We start from the raw sequence: 25,735 nt of genomic DNA, 5'->3' as shown, positions 1-25,735 counted from the left end.
TGGCATAAACAGCCAAAGGTAAGAGCTTCTAAGCATTTTGGATCTCATATGAAAGCACTGGACTATGTTGCTGACCATGCAAAGCATAAGCCTACTGTAACCTTTCAGATCAAACTCCGAAGTATGACAGCCATCAGCCTCCCCTACAAAGGAGAATTTTGCAGCAGGACTACACTGGTGTGGTTTTAATGTTACTGTGCATATAAACTTCATCTTTAGTACAGGCACCTTTTTCTGGTGCCATTTACATTGCTTTGGGCATCCACAGAGGGAACCACAGGAAGACCAGCACAAATTCTAACTCACTAATTGGAGTGCTCCTGTTCTTTCCCAGAGCTGGAGGCAGGGAGAAGAGAGAGGAGGGAGGAATATAGGACCTTCCACTCATACTGGAACTAATTCCAGCTGTCAACAGTAGTTTCTCATTTGTGATAAGATATCAGAGAAAGACAAAGTGGGGGGTGGCTCCCTTCCAGAACTCATCAGGCATTTGGCAATTCACCCAAATTTCATTTCATGGTTTAAATTCCCTTAACATATTGACAGATAATTCCAGGCCTGGAGGGCAGAACTGAAGGCAGACTGCAAAGCTGAAGTCTCTAAGACTGAGCCTTAAACAGGGGCATGGTTTCAGCAGTGAGAAACTTTCCTTATCTTTATTACCTTACTGATTTCTAGAATGAAGCTGCATTCTTTTGTCTCAGATGAGAAAAGTGGGGAGAAATACTTAAGCTCTCTGTAGCTTAGGTGAAAAATATTATTAGTTCTTTCCACTCAGTCCTTAACAGCATGAGGAGATCCCTCAGCTGATGCTCTACCTTTGAAGCAGCCAAAAGTAAATTGGCAAAGCAAGTTTTCTGACCTGATCAAAGTTCAGAAGGTTTTGCAGGACGGGCAGGTTGCATCACACGCTTGCAGGAAAGGTAATTCCCACCTGTTCCAATCATTCAGAAGAACATTTGGCTTAAATATGGAGTGAATCAATTTAAGAACCATGTTGTAAGGATGCATGTTGACCCAGACACACCTCCAAAAAAATACATATTCTTCAGTAATGGTCACAGAGGAGCTTACAGGCTTACACTGCCCATGTTGGCAAGAAGCACCACTATCAGTTCTCAGAGACCAAATCAGTATGAGGCTGTTGAGTTACTGCAGTTATTTCACACCAAAGGCAGAGAAGCATTTCCTGAGTCGTCTAAACCAGACAGGAACACTGCTTTACTAGGGAGAATAAGAGATTTGGTTAAGTTTGAGATATGTATCATAAGGACATACAGGGAGGATGTAAAATTCTTTAAGCAAAATCTGCTCGTGCCAAAAATTCACAGAAGATCAACAGTTCATAAAAATAGAGTAAGATTCAATATCGTATAGCAATTGCCATATCTGGAATGTCTGAAAGCCCTGTATCAAATCATCAGGCAAAACATGGTAATTTAAGGTGCATTAATGTGACCCTGCATGCACAGTACAGGAGTAAACATCTTAAGACACCATCAAGAAGTCCAGAAGAAATCAACACGCTTCATACTAACTAAACACATGTTGTGTGAGAAAAGATGAGGTAGCAGTGCGAAGTTATTAAAAGACTTCCTTTTAAATCCAGGCTTATAACCCATGAAATCCAAAGCTACTTCCAGAAAAAAGATACTTCATATAAGCTGAAGCATGTATGATTTAATTAATCCTGAAAATAGGAGATATTTTAGAAAAAAATAGACCTCTCAAGGTCCAGAGCTGCTATACAATTAGAAGTAACAAACATCTTTTCATATAAAAAGGGAAAAAAAGACCAAACAAACAAGAACACATCCAGAAAAAAAGACAAAATAAGCCTTGCTTAATACCAGAGAGATTACTTAGGGACAGAATTAGGCATACACACCAGAAAATAAAATTGAATATAAATACAATTAATATCACTCAATGTAGGATTTGTAATTTTCTCTTCTTCCCCCAACCATCCCCCCTCCCCCCTTCCCGCGCATTCCCCCTTTGTCCTGTGTTCCCTTATCACTCCCCCTTCCCCCACGGTCCCTTGTCCCGACCCTGCATTCCCTTATCACTCCCCCTCACCATGCAGTCCAGTCCCTGTTCCCCGCCCCCCCCGACTTTCCCCTCACCACACGGGCCGTCCCTGCCCCCCCCCCCACCCCCATGGCTTTCCCGTCGCAGTCCCCAGGGTTTCCCTGCCCCTGTCCCCTGCCTCCCGTCCCATTGGCCACGGCTGAGGTTCCCCCCCGCTCGGTGCCCCAGTGTCTCGGGAAACACGCTTCTATAATAAACATGTATTTGCACCCAAGCCCCGTGTCACCATTTTGTCTGTTCCCGCGCTATAACTGAGCCTCGCAGAGCCGAGGGAAAAGCGGCTGCCGCCTCTCCTCCCCTCCTCGCCGTGCCCGCAGGCGTCCGCCCGGAGCCAATCTCACATGGCAACAACTCAATTTGATTTGATAATGAAGACCGAAACACAAACATACAGGCCATTTGAATAATGCATGCTGTTATTCCACTCCAGAGTGTTGGGAAGGATAGATAAATATGATTGCCTAGCAGAAGAATCACAATAGTACAGCCAGGGTAAATATCATGCCCCCTACTGGCTGGACAATACCCTTACCTACAGATAGGTCCAAAAGTCAAATGGACTGTTCCATCTCACCCCCCAGAATGTATGGTTCATCCCACACCTGTAACCCTCCCCTGAAACATCAGGTGTCTGTAACCCCATTGGCTAAAGTCTTGTTCCAGCCCACCTTGAAGCCCCCTGATAAGGGGTCTCCAAGGGGCCAGACGCCCTCTTGGAACTTCCTCCCTCCTCTTGGATCCCCCCCATCTTGGAACTCCCTGCTCTTCCTTTTGTCTCTCCCCTCCCCCATCACCTAAGGCCCTGCCACGTGCTGCATCTGGCAGCTCGAGGCGGGACCTTTCTCCATCCCCAATAAACCTTATCTTCTAAGAGCAACCAATAGAGATGTCTCATCTTAATCCACCCAAACCGTCCTGGAGCATCCTACGTCTTTATAGACTGGCGCCCAACTAGGAATATAAACCCACGCTGACCTGCACCCACACCTGTCTGGATGCCTCTCCAGCTTTTCTACCTGTAGGACACTTCTCTATGGACAGTAACTAAATAACCAGGTGTTCCCTCCTTATTGGTGTCGTGAGCACGGCATTTCGTTGCTAGGCAGCGTCGAAGCCGGAACTCTTTAAAAATTGCCGAGGCAATTCTCGAGCACTGCGACTCGTTACGAAGTAGCGAGTTTTCGGAGCCTTGGAGGATTTGTGCCATTACATCCCAGAGCACAGGCGACTGCTGCAGATCGGCGGCGACCTGAAGCTCTGTGAGGAGACTTGCCGTGGCACGCTGCCACGTGCAGAGAGCACAGGCGAGCACTGCTTAGCACTGCCCGCGCTGAAGCTCTGAGGGGGAGTCTGGAGGTCCTGAGCACGGAAAGCCATCCCTGAGAGATGCCTGAAACCAGAGCTCTGAGGGGATCCCCCGCAGAGTCCTGAGCACCGACTGGAGTGTACGTCAAAACTCGACAGAAGACCCTGCTTCTGCAACATCGAGGTGAGCCACACTGGTTTAAAAATGGGACAATCCCACTCTGCCCCTGATCGAGATCTCGATAAGCAACTTAACCACCTCTTATGTAGCCATAACAGTACTTTGTCTAAGAAAGAGTTAAAAAACCTTCTAGAATGGATCCTGCTTAATTTCCCAAATGCCGATCGTTCAGCTGTGTTTACTAGAGACTTTTGGGACTCAGTTGGAAATAGACTTTTTAATGATGTTTCACACCGCGACCCTGATGCTTGTGAATTGCTTCCTGCGTATAGAACCTTAGCAGATTTATGTGCTTCTCAGAAGCCGGCGGTAGCTGCCCTGCTGCCCTATGCGATTTCTGATAGCTTCACCCATGTGGCTGAGAGTGTTGAGCGGGACTCGCCCCATCATCCCCCTGCCGCGGCCCCCTCCTCCCCCCCGCGCCGCTCGGAACCAGCTCTTGCGGTTTTCGCTGCCACGGCTCCCGTCCAAGTGGCCCTCACCCCCGCGACCGCCCAAACCCCCGCTGCCACAGCCCCCTCTTCCCCCCAACACCGCTCCGTGCCGGTCCTCCCTTCCCCGCCGCCCGCCCCCCCAGCAACGTCTGTCGCAGCTATGGTGGCCACCATTGCCGACCTTTTGCAAAGCCAAACAACGGCTATTTTGTAGGCGCAAAGCCAAACGACAATTTTGCAGGCGCAAAGCCAAACAACAGCTGCTATCCTGCAGGCGCTGCAAGCTGCCGCCGCTGCAGGCACCCTGCCACAGCCCAACCTCCCCCCCCAGCCACAGGAAGATGCTCTGGGACCCCGTACTGCGCCCCTGCCGGCCCCCTTGCTTGTGGACCCGCGCTGCCCCCCCCCCCCCGCGGCCGCGAACCCAGCGTCCCCCGCGATCCCAGTGCCCGAGCCTTCTGGCCGCGTGGGAGACACAGCCACCAAACAGACTCGCCATGCGGACCTCGCGGCAGGCCCCGCCCATGCGCAGTTCACACTACCCCTGCAGCAGTCGCCCCAACCCGCCCCGCCCCATGCCACAGTCTACGCCCAGCCAACGTCCCCACGCCCCCCACGCCAGCACCACAGCCCATGGTCCTGGCTGCTCAGCCCCAGCAACCCCCGCCGCCAGCACTTCCTGGTTTGTCGACTCTACCACCGTATCCATCCGCACGGCCAGATCCTGTTACAGCCTCATCACAAATAGTCTTCCCTACACTGCCTCCCTCGCAGCTTCTGGAAACCCCAGCCCCACAGCTACCAGCAGCTCCTGCACGACCACACCCTCCACCCGCCCTGCACCCTCCAACGAGTCCCCCTGCAGCACCACAACACGATTCTACAGAATCCTATGCATATCCCTCCGCATCCCTTCCTCCGCCGGATCTACATTCTACAGCTGCAGCCAATGACCTAGGATATCCGTCCGCAGATGCAGGTTCTTCCCAGGCGCCTCTGCTGACGAGCTCCACCCCTCCCGCTCCTCTGCCTCAGCTACCAGCAGTTCCTGCACCCGGTCCAAGCAGTATCTTACCACAGCTTGGCACAGAAACCATGCAGCGAGAGGGAGAAGGATGGAATATAGCAGCAACTTTGACAAATAAAGGAAAGACAGAGAACTATTTTGCCTTTGCAAACCGTAACCCTCCTATCCCAATTTTACAAAATTCCCAGAATGGTGTTGATAATCTCCAACTGACAGACTGGCATGGAATCAGACGTGATAGTCACAAGAGGACAGTCTGAATCTTCGAACCATGCCAGTGGTATTCAGCCAGCAAACAGCTGTCCCATCTCAGGATGTGAAAGAAATCCTAAAAGCGATCAAGGACAGTGGTATCTCCTTTTCCTACTTGAAACCACTGTTAAAAGGTACCATAGAAAAACACATCAAACCCTAAAACACATTTTAAATCAACAGAAAGGGGGAGTAGATCAGGCTGCACCTCAAAGGAGGTTGAATAAGGCTCTGTATGTTTACAATTTTCTAAATAGCTCTGCAGGAGAGCCTCACCTCCTCATTTATAGACATTTATTGAACAACAAAAAAGTAAAAAATAAAGGGGCACCCCCCAGTTTTACTCAAAATCTTAGATTCGGGACAAATAGAAGGTCCACACAGTCTTATAACATGGGGGAGAGGTTTTGCTTGTGTTTCTACAGGTGAAGAACTCGAAATGGTCCCAGCAAAGAATGTGAAGCCCTACCACGCACCGAAATCCGCTGGCACCCCCACACCAGGCAGTACTTCTGCAAGTACAAGCCAAGAAGCAAGCACCCCAAAATGTATGGTTCATCCCACACCTGTAACCCTCCCCTGAAACATCAGGTGTCTGTAACCCCATTGGCCCAAGTCTTGTTCCAGCCCACCTTGAAGCCCCCTGATAAGGGGTCTCCGAAGGGCCAGACGCCCTCTTGGAACTTCCTCCCTCCTCTTGGATCCCTCCGCTCTTCCCTTTGTCTCTCCCCTCCCCCATCACCTAAGGCCCTGCCACGTGCTGCGTCTTGCAGCTCTAGGCGGGACCTTTCTCCATCCCCAGTAAACCTTATCTTCTAAGAGCAACCAACAGAGATCTCTCGTCTGTATCCATCCACACCGTCCAGGAGAATCCTACGTCTTTACACCAGAGAGACTATTAATATATGTAAGATAAAAATGTTATTTGTAGCTGGCTTCTTAAAATAGAACAAGTTGTTTTCGATAAGCATAACTGGAAGAAGAAATTAAGATGTTGAGATTCCTAAGTAATGCTTGTGCTAAAATCATCCCAAAGATTTTGACAACTTGGCCTCAGCATGGTCAATGCCTCAACAGTATAGTGTAGATTCTCAACAGTATTTGGTTAGTGGTCATTGGCAAGGAAAGGAGGATTTTGAACACATCCAGGTACCCCGGTTTCTCATCTCAGCCCTTGGACTTTTTGCTTAGACTGTGGACTTATCCACTTGTATACCCACATTTTCTGTCTGGACCACTAAAGAGCCCAAACCCACTAAAAGATGTGTTATCCCCTCACCGATCTGCAGAGCCATCTAGGCAAGAACTGAATGTTTTTGCTGAACACACTTCAAGTGGTTAATCCCATTTTGCAGTTCAGTGCCACTACCACCACTCCCAGCCCAGGTTAATAATTTTAAGTGTTAGCACCTACCAGTGAAAACTCAGTACAAGGACAGCGCTGATGTGTTACCACAGCAACAGTTTTTTATGGACTTGCACCCTCTTGGCTGCTAAGGGCGATTTGGAGAGCCTCTGTTCCCCTCCAGCCCACACAGTGTGGGGACACGTACAGCTGCTTCAGAAGCTGATAGGCTAAATTGAATTAATTCAGCAGAACAAAAAAAAAAAAAAAAAAAAAAACCAATCAGACCCCACTAACTTAAGAGAACTATTGTCTGCAAATGTGAGGATGAGTCTGTTTCCAGCAAGGACACATCTGTGGACATCCAGAAGGGATGAAAGCAGTCAAGATGATTTTCTAAAGTAACTAAGAGCCAAGCAAACCTAAGGAAGTTTAATGTCCAAGCACAGTACATTACACACTCAGCCAGCCCACCTACATCAGATCTGCAAAGCAGAATAATTGCACATGTATCACATATCAAGGCAGTACTAGCATCCACAACATTCTCATTATTGTCTATGAACAATTCAACACAAGGAAAGACATGAAGGAAAGCAAATCTCCAGTGAAAACTCAGGGCATGAGGCAAAATCACAGCCCTCCCTCTTCTAAAGGATTCTGAAAGCTGACTAGGAATAACAGAATAGAGGTAGGAGGGTGTTTTCTCTTTGGTGCAGATGGAGGGGTTCCCTCTGCAGGCAGGAATGGATTTACAGCTAGGAAAGGGTTGTTTACACTTAGGGATGACTCAGCTTCCAAGATCAGATATTGATAAGGCTCTCTTTGTAGACAGCAGGCTGTAAATTGCTTTAGGATGCAATTTATACCATAGTATAAATTATTCTAATTACTGAGTGTGGATTTATGAACTGCAGGACAGAAAACAGCCCCATCCTGTCAGAGGAATAACTTCTTAAAAAAAACCAACTCTTGGCAAAACCCAGCAGTCCTACAGTTTATTAACAGACAAGTCATGCTAGTCTACCTTCCATTTCTTGTGCCTCTCCCCAGAACATTTATATACCCTAGTTTGTGCAATTTCTAGTGACTGCTCTGGAACAAGCCTAACACATAGAGTACATTATGCCACCATTAAAAGCTGTCACTTTATAAAAACAAATTTCCTGGAGCTGTATAAATTATTCCCTTGACTGGCATGTCAAGACTTTTGTGTTGATGATTTTCTGTGTCAGCCTGTTAGCTGTTTGAAGTTAAGGTGAATCTTACCAGCATCCTTGACCCAGCCCTAGGGCTGAAGGCTGCTTAAAAGGCAGAAGTAGATGCAGGCTGAGCTCTATAAGCAGCTGAGTCACAGGCTGCAGGAGACACCTCTAAGCCTACAGTAACAGACCTGTAGAGCCCCACCTCTAAAATCCATCACTTAAATATGCATCTCACAGGAAAGAAAGTTTGTAATCCCATTTCTAGTAGCCACTCAGTACCACTGAACAGACCTATAGTGATCCATCAGAAATTGCCAGAAAATACTATACTTGGCAAAAGACTAGAAAGGGAACTCACAGGCTGACCCCTCTCATTTTATATTGCCAGAACCTGCATTCATGCAGACATACCTCGCAGTCAACAATGGATCTTCTGAATCTGCCCAACCTTTTTTAGATACATTAATTTCTCCTAATTCCACAAAGAAGGAAGAAAAATCAAGTGAAAACAAGTTCCACAATTTCCTCATGCACTATGGGAACCAGCAGGCTTTAAAAACCCCAAACAGAAAAATCCACACAAAGTTTTAAGGTATTTTCTCCAATTACATGAATAAATAACAATCTTTCCCTGTTCATCTTTAGCATATCCCCTATTTATAGCATTCCCCCAAATCCTACTCCAGTCCCTTTGCTTCCAGAGTGAAGGGTCAAACTAGTTATGCTCTCTTCCACATTTTTCATGCTCTTCTAAAAACTTCTTAAGACAGTTGTCAGAACTGGCTACAGTGTTCAAGAGGTGGATTACACCACTGACATATACAGCCACAGAACAGATGTTTGACTACTTTTCTCTACAATTTTTAACTTTAACTGCTGTGTGCTTACCAGACAGTCTATGAAATATCTACAATACCCACAAGATCTCTCCTGAACAGTAGCAAATTACAGCCCATCTGTATCTATATATATCCAGGCTGATTTTTTTTTTTTCCTACCAAGAAGTACTCAAATTTCAGACATCAGTTTCCTCAAGTAGTACCATCTGTAACAGATCCAGGTCACTATAGACAGACACTTGCTCTCTAGGAGCTTGATCAAGGCCCAGTGCATTCATCACCCCAGGTACAGAAAGCAGTCAGAAACTGATGCCATGTTTAGCCTGGCTGGACAGTGGACAACCTGCTGAGCTCACATCTTATTCATTCCACCTCACTTACCTCCTTTGTATGGACTGTGGGATTTAGGAAATACTTCTGTCATGGGAATCTCCTGCAGACAGTTTGTACCACTTAACTTTTCCTTTTAAGGTGCACACAGGGAAAAATCCAATGTAAAAAATCAATACCAAAATAATTTATACATCTCCCAATCCCAAAGTGCTCAATGAGGGCCATCAGTTATATTCATTTTGCTCCACTGCACTCAAGCACACCTAAATATAGGGAAAATAATAGATGTCACAGAAACCTCAAATCACATACTACAGCCCACCCTCTAGTAGTAGTAAGCTGAAAGCATATACACATATGCTTAAAATAGGAGCCTATCACACCTTTCAGATTCACTGAACATCCCTACAAAACTGCTCTTTCTTGCATCCTCTCAGCTCTGTCACCAGGATCTTTCCATCCCATGCAAGCCATTAAATAGCTATCTAACACCATCTGCTGGATTTGGAAGAAAAAAGTGATACCAGAAGCTCACTGCCAGGCAGACAAGGAAAAAATACCACCCCAAACACTGAGGTGTCTGTGGCTCTGCTCTGAATTGGTCCTTCTACCTCACCCATGCCTTATTTTTGCTTTCTTTCTGAAAGGCAAATCTGGGCTGCTGACATTAACAGCCAATCACCGACACAAAGTTCCCTGCTCTAGAGGGACAAATTTTACATGGAGCTCTGCCATGCAGCAGCACTTCTGCATCACTGACCTATTCACCAGCTTTAACCATTCCTGATTAAATAACAACAGAAAAAAAACAACAAAACCATTCAACTGTCCTGAAAACAAGGCTTCTGCAAAGTCAGGATAGAATTCTGCAGGAGTGTAAAAATGAGCTGGCTTTCTGCTGAAATCTGGGACCTCAGTATGAGTCAGAAGCTGGAGATTCAGAGCCTATGCAGTGAGAGGAAGCAGCCATTACACATTCAGACATTATCTCAGCCATCAGCCGCTGGTTTTTAGCACCATGCACAAAGGCCAAAGGCCCAGCTCTCACTGCCATGCAAATATGTACTTCTCAAAGACTGGCAGGCATATTTTTAACATACAATTAGGCAGCTGCCACTGCTGTCAGATGCAAGATGATACATTTAATTAGTTATTTGAGGCAGGAGACTGCACCCCCTTTCTTTTTTCTTCAGGTCAGATTGATTTCCCACATCACCTGGCTCCTTACAACATGGGATGCAATGGCTAAGCTTTTTGTTTCACCGAGGTGAACACTGGCCAAAATCACATCAGGTATAAAGCATACTGTGGAGGTTGAGTTTCCTACTTCCCACTGCTTTTCTTCCCCCTCTGTTTTCCTACTTCTATGCTGAAATTAGGGATGAATCACATGTTCAATAGTCAGACATCAGATTTTACGTAAGGTCTTGGCTAAGTCAGTCAGACATTGGGGGAAAGGCTAAGTTCTCTACTGACTCCTATTGCAAATCTATTATGCCAGCACAAATGCTACCAGGATTTCACCCTTTGTGGGTAAAATGCATCTCCTCCCTTGTTCAAGGTTTCCCTCTGCTATACCTTTTTTGATAGCACCAATAATTTAGCAAAACCTCATAGCAGTAAGCAGGCTGGTTCAGATAATATTCTAAAAGCTACAAGAGTCCCAAATCATAGGTTCCCCTCAGCAGCAAGGGGAAATAAAGGTCATTCCTCATGTATCATTGCTGCCCAAAATGGAAACTTACCTTCTGTGAAAGAGGTAAAAAATGACCATAGTGTGAATCTGAGGTATTTCCAGAAGAAAAGGGGTGGTTTTTGTGGCACTATACAAAACACTAGTAAGAATGACTCTGAAATACTGCAGACAGCTATGCTTACCAGGTTCACGATGGATGAATTCCAACTGAGTCAGCATAGAAAAGTGCACTAGGATGAACACAGCAACAGAAAAACAAAATACTTCAGAAGGGATCAAAATAAAACTAAACCTTTTCTTGGTTGGGCAGCAAAATTAATTCTGGGATTGCAGTTACAAAACACTTTTAATCTGCTCTGACAGCAGCTGCCCATCAGAAAGGAGTCCCACTTGCCCCAGCATCAAGTGAGGGAGATCACAAGTGCACGCAGCTCACTCTGTCCAGCCTCTCCATGCTGCAGCCTCAAAGGCAGCAGCAGGAATGTGCAGCTGAGGGAAGAGCAAGCATCTCTCCCCCTTCAGCAGAAGAAAGGCCAAATGAGACATAGTGTAAAACTGTAGTCAGAAGGCAATTTGTGAAGTGCTGCCAAGCACAGCAATTAAAAGAAACCACAGCCAAAATACCCAATACCACATTAAAAAATGAAAGAAATTAATAATTTCAGCAAAAGGACAGCACCAGCCCAAGAACTAATATTTATGAATTAGCTATAAACACATTTAAGCTAGAAATAACCTTTCTAAATGTCAGCCTTTTCTCCATGGCCTACTGGGTCCTAAGCGTGAATTAGTATTCCAATACATCTTGATTAGTTTATAAAATGAATCATGTTTTCCTTCCAATGGCAGGGGAATAGAGCATAATCCTGGAGCTCCCTGACCTTTCTACATTCCTATCATCTATTTATATCAACCTATCTATTTATATCAACCTTTCTGACAGAGAAATTTTTGAACACATTTAAAGGCTTCAGAAATTAGATTTCTTGCTATAAGCAATATAAAAAGCAAAACAAAAATACAGACAAACAAAAAAAATGCTCAAGGTGACTCAAGCTGAAGAGTTGAACAAATCTGGACAAAGCATTTTATTGCAAGCTGATAAGAAGTAAAAAAGCAATGTGTCCCTTTTGGACACTAGACTTTTCAGGGCAAAATTATTCCAATTGACCAGCATATGTTACACAAATGCATCCTTTTGCCTGGGTATTTACTCGGGTAGAGAGGAAGTTCTATAGGAGGAGACAGCAAGGACCTGAGGACATTGAAACGCATCAGATAGAGAACATGTCCAGTTTCCTGTCTGCCAGCTACTGTTAGGGGAAGGCTTACACATACAGATTATCCATAGGCATGCATGCATACAGCTATCCTAGGGTTAAAATTGGCTGGTCTGGAGACTTTCGAGTTTCAAAGGAAAGTGCTCAGCTGGTGAAACCCTTTCCATTGCAGAGTGGAATTTCATAGTAACTGAAATCCTGCCTCAGAACAACTCGGTTCCCTGATCCTCACACCACAGTCAGATCAGCCCTTCTGCTGAGTTACACAGCCACCTCAAACAGAGCAAGGCTTGACACTCACACCTACCCTCAGTTAAACTGACACACTTCTGCTCTGACAATGCCTTAGTCCTCCGGACAAGAGGCTGAGTCTGCACCTCCTGCACTTCATACTGCCCTTGGGTACAACTCATTAACAGAACAGAGGATAAGACATTCAGAGATACAGCATCCAAAGACCAAAGTCATAACTGTCTGCAATGGCATATATAAACAAAAGAAGGGCAGAATTTTTTTCAAAAGTTTTTGATTTGGATTTTTTGTGTTGGTTTGTTTTGATTTGTTGGGATTTTTGGGGTTTTTCTGAACCAAGGATTAGCTACATAAAAAATTGCTTTATTTAATAATTTTTAACTGACCTTGCTGGAAGAAAGAAGAAATTCCATGCATAAATATTTGCAGATGGGTATATACATAAAGCCAGGGAACCTCAGAAAAACGGAAAGCTGGACAAGACAAACGCAGGTTCAAACCAATGTGGTTCATCAAGCGTTTTCCGTTTATTCAAAATCAGGCGGTAGTTTATATAAGCTTCTATATAGTTTACAGAAACAAAGACACTCTGATTGGTAGGCTAACATTGTTTACCTTTTCCTTAAAACGGCCTGCACTGTACACCATAAAACCTATACTAGTTCACCCCCGGTGGTCCCTACAATACCTTAAGACTATTTTCTATCTGCGCCACAACCCTGAATTTCTAACTGCGTCAGAGGCTTTGAGGGCCCCACCAGGCCTCAATCTGAGGCCTAGCCTGGAGTAGCTCAACTTTCACAATTCATGCCCTCTTTCTCTCAAAAATGCTGTAACAATTCCCTCTTTTTCTTTTGAGCTACTCAGGCTGGAGTGAAGGCTCAATGAACTAATTTTTGCACACACTGTCTTTGACCCAGCCAGAAAAACCTGAAGAATTGAGCCAGTTATCAAATGAAGTGTCCATTTGGAGAACACTGCGTTTGGCTCGTTGAGTCTTCTGAGGCAATTCGAGAACCTGATGTATGGTGGGAGCAAAAAGCATCAACCTACCGATATAACATGGGCCTCCCCTAGCATTTTGAGGGACTGCTGACCAGGCTCGGTCCCCACAAATGAGGAAGGTTCCTGGGGGCAGTTTTTCCTGCACTACCTCTTGGAGTCGAATTGTTACAATATCCTAAATAGTTGTAATACAATGGTGATCTGGGAGACAATCAAGTGTTGTCATCTGTCAATTTTCCATTTTCTTGAGTTGGTTTGGTAGCATAAGATCCAAATATCAAACAGTAATTTCCTGGGACAGAACCCAAAAGACCAAATTCTTGAAAACTATCATCAGTAAATTTAAGGTTTTGCACAAATGCAACAGCTTGCGCTCCCAGAGTGCTATTTAAACTTATTTGAGCTCAGGTCCAAGTCTTGAACTCTGCCATGGGACCCAACGAGACTCCAAAAATTAAACAAGTGCGAAATAAAAACATTGAGGCCCACCACATTCTTCTCAGGTTCTTGAATGCCCTGTCTAACATGAAAGAAACAATCTTAATTCTAAACATAAACTATAACTTCTAATAAACTAACTTCTGATAAATCTAACTTCACACTTATGATATTTCAACTTATTTTTCTGTTTCATCTATTTTTAAAATTCTGTTTCTGCCTTTTCGTATCAATGCAGCAAGAGCATCTGTCCTGTCCATCACACGACTTCTTGGTTGGATGGGTAAAAACACTCACTCAAGTAGAATTTCTGCTGATCCCCGTTGGGAGCTCCCTCTTTTTCTTTTGCCATTGAAAGACAATGGCAAGATGAACAGAAAAATCACAGGCATTACTAAAACTTATTAAAAACTTAGCAAAAAAAAAATTCTATAACATCATTAAAAACACACTTATAAAAAAAAAAACTCAAAGCCCACGATCTTCTGTGGGTGAAACACAAATCTTTGCACAATCCACTTTTGCTGTGCATCCTCTGATCCACTTGTGGAGAGATCAGTGCCCTCTTGCAATTGAGAAGTTCCACATTCTTCACTGAAATCCATCCAGATTCTGCACCTGTTAAAACACAAACAAACCCAACACTCCCACAGGGACTGGAGGGTCCTCTCTCAATTCTGTTCTCTAAAACTTGCATGAAGAAATGGAAATATCAACATCTTTGTTATAAACATGAAAAACATTAAGAACAAAACAATGCATATAGGAAAGAAACTAACAACAAATAAAAATCAATCAAATAATACACAATCAATATTACATATAAAATCACAGTTACCAAGTGCTACACTATCAAATTGTCATCCCAGAGTCTGCAGCAGCTGAAAAACCTTAAAACAACAGAGATTTGGATAAAACATGTCCGGATCATGTCTCTCCAAAACCTCCTTTGAGGCTCAGCTGTCCTGTATGGTCAAATTGTCAAGCCAAAAGGACTTGAATACTTTTTTGATGCAGAAAACACCTGGAATCAATCACACCATCCACGTAGAGCCAGAGCCTGGCCAGAGCTCAAACTCTAATTGGAGGATATGTTTAAAACAGAAGTCTTAAAAATAACAGTTATAAGTGAAAAACCTTATTATTAACAATTTATCAAAACATCAAATGATTGAACCTGTCTAAAATTTGTTTCAAGACAAAAATTCTCTAAATACAACAAACCTTTTCTTCAAAAATCTGAGAATTTGAAGTCTGAAATCTTGAACTAGAACTTGGACTATAAATTTCTAAAAGATGAACTGCAGCTGCATAGAAAATTGAATAAAGAAAACACATGAGTAGTTAAAAAATCAAGCACACAGGATCCTGAAAAATACATCTCACAATCAATCACCTAAAAAAAAAATCCCCATAAAACATATGAAAACTGACTGTAAATATTAAAACAACACCTCAATACCTTAACATCTTAATAATAATTCTTATCACAAAAATCAGACAACTTACATTATATGATCAACCTATTAACAAAAAATGTTTAAAATAGTTTAAAACAATCTTGTCAAGCATTCATATAACATTAGTAACAATCATTACTATTTATCATTACCTACAAAAACTTGACAATTATCATTTATCTTATTATCTACAAAACTCAAAAATCATAATTACTTATATTATTATTTATAAAATCTCAAAAACAGAAATTGTGAACTTAATACCAACATTCCATTTGACTGATTTTTCTCAAATCTTTGCTTTCAAAGACATTTTTAGCAATTAAATAATTATTAACATTTCTATCCTTTGTTGTTTTACAGTAATTTTCATCCACATTGTATTTGAAATAACTTTGATTTGCATAATGTCCATCCCTCTTGGTTTCTTGGAAAACACTCAGTATTGCTATAGTTTTTCATTACGTCTTCTGTCTCCTTGTATTGTTGCTTGATAAAGCAGCTGCAATTATGTGTCCTTGTTGTTCAATTGCATCCTGGATGGTTGCGGCGAATGCCGCAGCTTGGTTGCTCTGTTCTGCGCGTGTGGCTCTGACAAGCATCTCATCGACTGGACAGCCCTGAGGGAGGGTGGCTAGGATGGTTCTGGTGGGTGGGTTAGCATTTTCAAAAGCAAGGGATCGGAATAAATGTTCCTGAACGTCTGGTGGCACGTCAGGTGCATCCTTTAAAGCAGCTGACAGCCTATCAATAAATTGTCCGAATGGTTCAGTGGCTCCTTGCTTTATGGTGGCATAGGATGCTGACTTTTTCTTGTCCGGTACCAAAAGCAAAGCTTGATGAGCCAATTGCTGTGACAATTGATGTATTTCAATAGGAAAGGTAAGTTGCACCTGATTGGTTGCATATGGTCCCTGCCCAGTCAGCATATCTGGCTGGACTCCAAAAAAGGGGTCTCCCGCATCTGTATGTTTGTTGGCCTCCTCAACTGCCAACCGTTTCCATTCCCTTTCAAACATGAGGAATTGAGAAGGTGTCAGAAGCAGGGATGCAATGTTAGACGAATCACTAGGACAAAGCACATCTGCTGTGAATATATACTGAATGATGTTCCTGGCTGCTTCTGATCTGATCCCATAAGTGGTGACTGTCTGCTTAGCTGACTGTAGGATTTTCCAGTCATGGGGCTCCCAGATGGCATTCCCATTAGACACTATGACAGGACAAACCAGGGAGCTGGCAGCTTTCCAGTCACCGTCTAAAAGAGCATCTTTCACAACTGACGCCCATCGGGACTGCAAGGGATTTTTTAAAACTGCTGGCGATGCCAATTGCTGTCCAGTGGAAGGTTCCACTGGTGAAGCCTGACGATTTGAAAGGGTGGCAAGGCGGGCTATTTTTTCCTGTAACGTATTTGATCTTTGTATCTTGTTCTGTGATCGCGTGTCCCTGCTGCAATTGACAACCGGAAAGTCTGGCTCTGAGTCGTCAGAATCTGAACTCGGTGGGAGTGGGCAGTGCCGCGCCACGGTGGTGGGGTGGGAACTGGCATTTTCGGGGCTCTGCTCTGGTGTTGTTTGGGTGGCTACTTCTGCCACTCCGCTAGCATTGGGGTGTCCAGCCCCTCCAAACCGCGCCAGGCTGCTGGCCGCGGCCGCCGCCGCCGGCGGGTATCGGCGGGCCGCTCCTCTGCGTTTGCACGCAGCCGCGGCAGCTGCCGCCGCTGCCGCTGCGGGGGGGCGAGGGGCCGACGCCGCCCCGCTCCCGTCTCCGCCCTGGTCTCTGCCTTGATCTCCGCCCCCGAGTTCCTCCTCCTGACTCAGCCCTGTTTCGTCACCAACTCCGCCTGCCTCCTCAGGTGTCTCCCCGCCTCCCAAGGGACCCGGGAGGGTCACTTCCTGGTCTGCCTCACTCCGCGGAACCGCTGAGCTGTTAACATCCGCTGCTCGGGAGCACACTTCCGCTCCGGGCGCGGCCGCAACCCCGCTCCGTCTCGCGCCGGCCGGCCCCGCGCTGCCCAGCTCCGTGCCGCCCTCCAAACGAGCGACAACATCTCTGACAGAGGGGCTGACTGGGGCTTTCTGCCCGCGCACTGGCCGCATATTACAAACATTAAAGAATTTTTCAACCCGCGATGGCTTTCGCGTTTCTATTTGTTCTGCTGTAGACTGCTCGAATGCTCGAATGGCAGCTTCCGCTGCCTCTTTCTCCGCGGCCATGCTTTGTAAGGTATGTGAAACTTTCTTCCAAACACCTCCAAGCTCTAATAGTGTTTTCTTGTCCTTTTTGCCCTCTATCACTGCATCCCAGAGCAGCTGGCCCAGCTCTCGCCACTCGGTTTCACTAAAAAGCAGGGAAGGTTTTTGCAGCTTGCCTTTGCTTCTTGCCCAAATGACCAACTGTTCTAAATCGGCTTCTTTAACTTTTTCAGCTCTCTTTGAGAGAATATGAAAGAGCAGCCGCACTGAAGCCTGTAAATCTCCATCCATGGTGAACTTTCACCCTCTCTTTCTGCACGCGGCTTACCTCACCTCCGCGGGTTGCTTCGCTCTCGCTTTTCTTCGGCAAGGCAGCACCCCCGCTCCAGCTCTCCGGCCCCGGCCACGTCCACACCCGCCGTTCAGGTACCTTGTGAACACCGAGGTCTTCCCACTGCTCCAACGGACTCTCGCAAACAAACAACAATGCGAAGAGTCTTTTTCCTCCCGTTGGGAAACGGCCCAATTCGGAGTTTGGAGACTTCTGCTCCGTTCCACCTGATCCCCGTTCACAAAAAGTGAATTTGGGATCCCGGTCCCGTCACCATGAGGCGATTTGGACCTAAATTCCTGTCGCGCGACTCAAACCTGACTGCCCGTTACTCTAAAAGTAATTTGGCAGCCTTCTCGGAGCCTCCTGAGTCCCTGTGTGGGCGCCACTTAAAGCCAGGGAACCTCAGAAAAACGGAAAGCTGGACAAGACAAACGCAGGTTCAAACCAATGTGGTTCATCAAGCGTTTTCCGTTTATTCAAAATCAGGCGGTAGTTTATATAAGCTTCTATATAGTTTACAGAAACAAAGACACTCTGATTGGTAGGCTAACATTGTTTACCTTTTCCTTAAAACGGCCTGCACTGTACACCATAAAACCTATACTAGTTCACCCCCGGTGGTCCCTACAATACCTTAAGACTATTTTCTATCTGCGCCACAACCCTGAATTTCTAACTGCGTCAGAGGCTTTGAGGGCCCCACCAGGCCTCAATCTGAGGCCTAGCCTGGAGTAGCTCAACTTTCACAATTCATGCCCTCTTTCTCTCAAAAATGCTGTAACATATACACTTGAGTCTTTCTTTCAAGTTAGCTCACCTATAGTTTCTAAAGCAGTTCTTCCGAAAACTCTTTAAGATCCATGGATTTTTGTCCTTTCTAATTAGAGTGTGTAGTTACTTGAAAAAATAACCAACTCTTCAGAAGTACAATTCCACTTTATTCTTACCAGATTGTACAGTTCTGGCAGAACTAACATTTGTTTATGCCTTTCCTGCCCTGAAAGAATATTCTGGAAGTCTCCATATTCCAAATTGACAGAGTATAAGACCAATCTAGAAAGAAATTATGTCAAAGAACTCCACTGAAGGAGTTCAGTACACTCAAAGTGAGTTTCTCTTGTTTAATTTTTTAAGCCATAACAAGTGAATTCCAAAGTAAAAGTCAGTTTAAGCTGCAATAATACCAATTTCTGAACATTTTAAGCAACTTCCACCTCTCCAAAACAATAAAATTACATCCATGAAAATAGACCTTTCCCAAAAAGAAAATTTTTCTTCTGACAAAACCAGCCCTTCACAGCAACACATACCGGCCATAAAAAGTCTTTACCTCTTTCCAGACACATCCAATTTGCCACATTATCAATAAATGCAAATTTAAGACACTCCAGTTATTTGTCATTACATTTTTGGCTAAAAGTCCTACTGTTTTTCCCAAAACATTGAGAAAACAAAGAAAAATACAGGGAGAGACTGTTCATTTTCAGAAGGGTTCAGAGCCTGAACAAGCAGTTCAAACAAGTAGAGGCAACATAGAGATGTTAAACAGGTTTATACCTCTTTTTCCTCTGCTCCCTCTAGAGACCTGGCTCGGAGAGCAACAACACTCCACAGATGCCACCATGTAAGTGAGGAACAATTGCTTTACCAAGCAAAGTACAGATTTGAACAGTAAAACAGCACTTTCCTACAATAGCCCGCCCTTGGGCCTTCTAGCAGCATCTACAACAAAGCCAACACCCCATGACCGGGGACATTTTAACTATGTCACCCTTCTGCAGGTTCAAGCGCCATACCTATTATACAGACAAAGCCACACATATTTGAAACTGGTCAGGACACACTGAAGACTGCCCTGCTGAACTCCTCCTTCACCAGCAGGGACTACATAAAAGTGAGACAGAAATTAAACTTCTACAAACCTGCCAGGGGAAGCAAAAGCAGAGGATGGGGAGGCAAGGGCTGCCCCAAGGCAGGCAGGGCTTTCAACAGCAGGGCACAAACCTATCACAGCTGAGCCCAGCAGGCAGGGCAGGACTGGGATGGAAAACACATCCTACCAACAGCCCAGCAAGCATCAGGTCCAGGGAAGTCAAACACCAACTCAAGGGCTAAAGCACATACTCCCTAAAACAGCCCAGGCAGGAACACCCTTGGGCTGAGCTTAAATAAGGCTCCAGGAGTGTGGGTGGAGGCTCCAGGTGAGGCTGGTCAGGACAACTAAGGCTAATTAGTGAAGGCAGGGATCTGACAAAAGCAAAGGTTACAGTGTATTTTTGTGTTTTAAATTAGGCACTTTGTAAATGTCTCATCATCAGAAATGATGGCTTTGTATTCTGTATTTTACCACATCCTATCTGAAAAGCAATCTAATAGTAAAATCCAGTAAGTACAGGGTATAGCAGCCAGCAAGCACACTGTGGAATTGACTCTTCACTCCTTTTCTAGGGGTGATATGCCAGCTACAGCAGAGATCACAGTGACACGAACTCCAGACCTGACCAGTAAAGCAGCACTTTTTGCAACAGATTTTCTGCAACAGCACCTCCGTCCTCACAGAGTTTGGTACTCCTGGTGACGGCACCCAGCGCAACACACAAAGCTCAGTCTGTCCTGGTCCAGGGTTGAGACATTATTCCCCACTGTAGATTACTTGGGCACATTGCTTCCTTCTTGGAGTCAAGTTGTGTTTTGTGAGCAGCAGCAATGTTTTGTTCAGAGCACAACTCACAGGCTTTAGAGTATTAAGACCACAGTGCTACTGCTTCTGCCTCTGCTTGATGATACACATACAAACACTCAAGGATATGGAATTTTTACATGTAAGTCTACACCAAAAGGCCCCAGCAAGACAAGACCTCATTTTGTCATGTCTGTATGTATGGGCAGTAAAAGGAGCTCCTACCTCAGAGGTCTTCTTTTACAGAGACTGAGAGGAAGGCAAAGTGCCTAATTTTCAGATAACAAACTGAGATGGTTGATGCAACACTACCTGAGACAATAAAAAGATGCTCAGGCACCTGACCTATGAGTCTTAAGTAATTTATATAAAGTCCTACAGAAAGCCTATGAAAACTATAGGTGCTCAGTCCATACAAATTCACATCCTCCCCTAGTCCCATTAATTCTTCATTTAAAAAATGAGCTATCCTTGAACTCACCATAAATATCACTCGTAATTTATGTTTTGACAACTTCTCAAAATGAGACACGTTCAAACCACATAGCAAGCATTAGCATCTCTGTGGTAAGGACTATGATTTACTGTTGCTGTAGACCTACTATGACACACAACAGCTACAACATTAGGTAGAAACCATTAGGTAGTATATTTGTACCAATAAGTTATATGTAGGTTTATTTTTAACTTATATAACCAGTATACATGGCTGAAATATAAAAATGGTTAAATACTAGCAGTTGTTACCAGGCTTATTTTAAGAACAAACATCCCAAATGAGCTGTGCAGAGGATCTGCCCAAGGATGACAACCCAGAACCAGCTTCAGGACAAAGCTACACCTGAGTGCTGAACCGAGCACCCAGTATGGGCAAACAGCAGCAGCTAAACTTAAACTGACAGGGCTATGGGTGTCTGCCTTGATGGGCATCCAGGGCTGGTTGCCAAGAAACATCTGGGCGTGTTCTGGAGAATTCAAGCAGGGGGTGTTTAACTGCGCTCTGATTTTCTGCCTATCAGGGAGCACAGGGATGCTCCCTTAAGACACCACAGTCATGGAAGGGAACACCTGAAGCCACATGTTAAGCCCTTCTCTTGGCCTGAGTGAGGTGCTGCTGGAGCAGCCCATCTCCCGAAGAGGCACAGTGGAGTACAGGAGAGAGAAAGCACTTTTTGGGATGAGGACACACGGGCTGCTGAGCGCACCCCCCACAGCGCCCAGAGAGCAGCAGGCACCAGCCTTCCATTCGGGCTCACAAAGGGAATGTCCGGGGAGCTGGGGGCTCTGAGGGAACAGCTGCTTCACACCTCCTCGGTCATAGCCAGAGGCATTCTCTTGCCTTACTGGGACAACCGCGTCCCAGAGCCAGGAAAACAAACCGCGGAGGAAAAGCCTGAGACAAAAGGCGCCTGCCTCAGGCCGGCGGGAAGGCTGAGAAGAAGTCCCGATTCAGGGGCTGCTGCAGCTCCCGGGAAGGATTTAAGGGCAGGCTCCCGGGACAGGGACACCGAGGACAAGTAGCAGCTGCAGACCATGGGGCAACCTGTCCTGACAGCTCCGTTTTTTTACCTTGCAGCTCCTCTGCTTTCCTTAACCACTTCCCTCTGCCGCCACAGGCAATACGGCCACAATCCACAGAGCAGCACCACACAGTATCAGAAACCTTTAAGCATCCTCACACAGAGTAACACCATACCCCATCAGAAGGCTTCAAGCATCCGCCCTTCTTTATCTTTAGCCCAACCTTCTATACCCCTCATGCTCATGCACTGCACCTGTGTGCCCTCTGCTCCCTTTGGTGCTTGGTCAGTGCACCTGGGCCCTCCACGGCTCATTACCTTCAGTGCTGCTCACCTGCTTCTTGCTGGAATCTGAGGTATTGATGATTCCGAGATTGTAAAAAGTCTCTTTCTGCTTCATTGTTAAAGAAGAAGTCATAATTTTTCTGTGTTAGTTTTTAAGGTTGGTTTTTTTTTGCTTATTTATAACATGTTTTGCTGCCCTGCCGCAAGTGTGTCTTGCAGGGCAGCGTGTGAGGCTCTCCCCTCAGTGGGATGTTATAAACATTATATACTAGAAATTACATGTGTTTTACTTACAACAATGTGCTAATATCTATCATTTACATTGAACAGTGTGTTCCTAACCTAAACTAATAGAAAAATACCAATACTACAGTGAAACATAGAGGGCATAAAGAAAAAGGACAAGATATACTCAGTTTCCTCTATCTTGTCCCCCTTTAGACCCCTAATCTAAAATCCTAAAATTTTACTTTTACACCTGTGCCACACTTAATTATTACTTATATCAAACACTCAGAGCTTGTAATTCATCCTGTAAAATTAAAAACTCTTTTCCATAAACAGAGATCAAAGACAGTGTCTCTCAGAGCTCTGTACAGGGGGGTTCCTGACCCCCTGTCAAGGTCTTAAGCCTTCCAGGGCAGACAGAGGAAAGCCCTGGATTCCCACAGCTTCTCACAGGTGTGCCCACTGGGGATGAGGCTCAGCCACAGCCCCACTCCCAATCACCACAAACTGTGCACCTACACTCCACTTCTTTTTTAATGGACTTAAATATGTCACAAAAACCACCCTGCAACCTCACATTTAGTAGGTGAGTACAGTGCTAAAGCCCTGTAGAAACTGGAAATAAAGGATTCCTTCCTCTAATAACATGGAGACTTGCATGGAGCTATGTTCCCAAGCCCTGGCCTGGGAAGAGGCCAGAGGGGCACCAGCCATTGCTTCTGGCAGGATAAAAACCTACTGTGTAGGCTTTGTGATCAAATCAGGTTAAAAACTACAACTATTATTAATACCAGGTAGTATATCTACCCTGGAGACCTCTAAAGAGCTATTCCAGTCTTTTAGTATATTCCTTTTCCACAAAGTCAGAAAGGGATTTTATCAAAACACATAATAAAAACTGCAGAGAGGGCTCTTTTCATGCTGCCATTTCAGTTACTGCTTCCAACAACCAGGGAGATACTCATTCAGAAATTATTCTTGTATGGGTTTTAATGCCAACCAGAAATCTGCTGAGAAACAAGTGTACTATTGGTGCAAAACCAAATCCACAGTAATGGTTTATTAGGAGAGGAACAGTTTCATACACAGTTTAAGGGAATCTGCCTTCCATAGAAGAACACTGCAGCCAGCATCCCAGCCTGTTACTTCACTGTAGGGAAGTCCATTGTGCTGGGAAAGGAGAGCTGTGAAGATAGAACAGCAGCTTTTCTTGTGAACAGTTAGCAAAAGCGTTCTCCAGTGGTTCTGCTGCTTAGAAGTAATCTGTCCAAACCAGATAGCAGTTCCCAGATCATTTACCAGAGCTGTAAAATTATAGATCAGACTCACAAAACTCAAGTTGGAAGGAACCCATGAGGATCAAGTCCTACTCCCTGTTCCTTGCAGGACTCCCCAACACGAAATCCAAGGTCAGCATACTCCCTGCTATCCTCAAGCCAAAGGATAACAAGCCAGTTACAAATACCAGCTTGTACTGAGATAGGGGCATGGAATTTTATCTTTCTGTGCTATTTCCCAGGGTCTTGCTAAATCAGATTTTCTGCAATAACAAAGACTTAGCTCAGTTTTGAGATTTCAGAACTTTCTGCCTCCTCTGACAGGAGTCATGCCTGCTTTTACAGTGGAAAGGAAGAAAAATTACTTTGCCTGTTCATTTGGATAATTTTTTAATTCTTTCAATCCTATGGGACTGCCAGGAAAGCAAATTAGATGTTCCCCTACATTGTTCGTTTGTGAAATAAAAATACAGTTTGAGTAACACCTTATGATTACTAATGTACTACTGTAATATAGTATATGGGATAAGAAATTATCCAAATCATTAACTATGAAAGAAACATTGCAAGTCCTGGAACACTGAGAAGTCATCACTTGCCTGCTTTTTAGCATCTTTATGTAGACTCTATGTGTGGTGTGTCTGTGGGGAGCTGAACAGCCAGAAGAGGGTAGCATAAGTTAGTTAATAAACCTCATCAACTCTGTAAAGCAGAGTTATTTTTGAGAGAAACACCTACTTACCTACGTAGCTATAACAGTACATTGTCTAAGAAAGTTAAAAAACCTCCTAGAATGGATTCTGCTTAATTTCCCGAATGCCGATCGTTCAGCTGTTTTTACTGGAGACTTTTGGGACTCAGTTGGAAATAGACTTTTTAATGATATTTCACGCCGGGATCCCAATGCTTGTGAATTGCTCCCGGCGTACAGAACCTTGGCCGACTTGTTTGCTTCACAGAACCCGACGGTAGCCACCTTGCCACCTCGTGCGGTTTCTGAGGACCCCACCCACGCGGCTGCGAGTGTCGAGCGGGACTCACCCCCATTCCCCACCCCGCGCCGCTCGGCGATGGCTTTCGCAGTTCCCGCCCTCGCGGCCGCCTCACCCCCTCCCGTCGTTCTCCCTGCCGCGCCCCCTTCTCCCCCCAAGTGCTGCTCGGCGCCACCTCTCGCGGTGCCCACTCTCACGGTGCCTGCTCTCGTGGCTCCTGCCCTCGCGGTTCCCACCCTCACGGCCGCCCACCTCCTCCTGCCATCCTCCCTGACGCGGCCCGCTCTCCCCGCCTGCGCCGCTTGGCACTGCCCCCCCCCCCCTCCTCCCACTCTCCGGCCGTGCCCACCCCCTCAGCGGCATCTTTCACGGCTGTGGTCACCACCGTCGCCGACCTCTTGCAGAGCCAGGCGGCTGCGATTCTGCAGGCGCTGTAAACAGCCGCCGCCGCGAGCGGCCCGCCACCGCTGCCCCCCGCGGGTGCCGCAGCCTGCGGTGCGCCCATGCCGGTGGCAGACCAGGCTGGTGTGCCTGGGGACTGGGGAGCGGCGTCACTTGCGCCGTGGAACCAAGTGACCAGGCCCCTGGTCCCCGCTCCGTGGCGGTCCCTGGCCAGAGCCCCCCCAGCCGCAAGGAGACACTCCGGGGCTCCGTGCCGCGCCCCTACCGCCCCCCGCCCCTGTGGATTCGCAGCAGTTCTCTCCCGCGGTCCCGGTCCCCGTGCCCAGGCCCTCCGACCACGCGGTGGACGCCACCGCCATGCTGCCTCGCCATGTGGACCTCGAGACACGCCCCGCGCATGCGCAGTTCATGCTACACCCGGACCAGCCACCCCACGCTACCGCCGCCGCACCCCAGATGCAGCCTCCCACTTCCCGCGTGCCTCATGCCGCGGTCTACGCCCAGCCGACGTCCCTGCACCCCCCCACACCAGCGCCACAGCCCACGCTTCTGGCTGCGGAGCCCCAGCAACCCCCGCCACCAGCACTCCTTGCTTTCCCGACTCTACCACCATATCCATCCCCACGGCCGGATCCTGTTACAGTCTCATCACAAATAGTCCTCCCTACACCGCCTC

General features: G+C 45.9%; 1 long non-coding RNA gene across 1 annotated transcript; it reads left to right on the top strand.

The window, feature by feature from the left end:
- Positions 1 to 2,773: 2,773 nt before the first annotated feature.
- LOC140682460 (uncharacterized) lies at positions 2,774 to 7,797 on the top strand. Its single transcript, XR_012054244.1, has 2 exons — positions 2,774 to 3,580; positions 5,716 to 7,797. It is a non-coding gene; the product is annotated as an uncharacterized lncRNA (long non-coding RNA).
- The last annotated feature ends 17,938 nt before the right edge of the window (positions 7,798 to 25,735 follow it).

This window comes from Taeniopygia guttata, chromosome 1, assembly GCF_048771995.1.
Source record: "Taeniopygia guttata chromosome 1, bTaeGut7.mat, whole genome shotgun sequence".
In the NCBI taxonomy this organism is placed as follows: Eukaryota; Metazoa; Chordata; class Aves; order Passeriformes; family Estrildidae; genus Taeniopygia; species Taeniopygia guttata.
Note: the sequence above shows the minus strand (reverse complement) of the source record. Positions and strands in the feature narration are given on the sequence as shown.